This window comes from Carlito syrichta, unplaced genomic scaffold, assembly GCF_000164805.1.
Source record: "Carlito syrichta isolate Samal-C Ts95f unplaced genomic scaffold, Tarsius_syrichta-2.0.1 Scaffold308961, whole genome shotgun sequence".
Taxonomy (NCBI): Eukaryota; Metazoa; Chordata; class Mammalia; order Primates; family Tarsiidae; genus Carlito; species Carlito syrichta.
In genome coordinates this window covers 8,389-8,939 of record NW_007253057.1, presented here as the reverse complement: position 1 = coordinate 8,939, position 551 = coordinate 8,389, and the positions used below count along the sequence as shown (strand labels likewise).

The following is a 551-nucleotide window of genomic DNA, read 5'->3' as shown; positions in this document are numbered from 1 at the left end:
AGGCTGCGGTTTCTGGGAGCGGCCACTGCACTCCAGTCTGGGCGACAGAGTGAGACTCCAACTCAAAAAAAAAAAAAAAAAGTAGGCTGCTAAAGGCACTTTTAGCTTTATCTTTTCTTTTTTTGGCTTAGGGTCTCACTCTGTTGCCCAGGCTAGAGTGCAGTGTCATGATCACAGCTCAGCGCAGCCACCAACTAGTGGACTCAAGTGATCTTCTGTGTCAGTCTCTCAAGCAGCTGGGATTATAGGCATGTGAGAACACACCAGGCTAATTTTTTAAATTTTTGTAGTGATGAGGTCTTGCTATGCTACCCAGGCTGGTTTCGAACTTCTGGCCTCAAAGCAATCCTCCCACCTCAGTTTCCCAAAGTACTGGGATTACACATGTGAACCATGCCACCCAGCAAGGTCCTTCCAGTTTTAAAGGGTTAAATGAAACTTGTAACTGCTTGTGGTGGCAGTACTGAAGAATTCCCAAGCCATCCCACTTCCTGTTCCTCCAGAGAGGTGTATTTGATCTCAACATCTTTCTTCCTGCCTTTAGATGTCAT

At 46.1% G+C, this 551-nt stretch overlaps 1 pseudogene; it reads right to left on the bottom strand.

Annotated features, from left to right (window-relative positions):
* LOC103268898 overlaps nucleotides 1-551 on the bottom strand; it is a 9,861-nt pseudogene extending 9,310 nt beyond the window's left edge.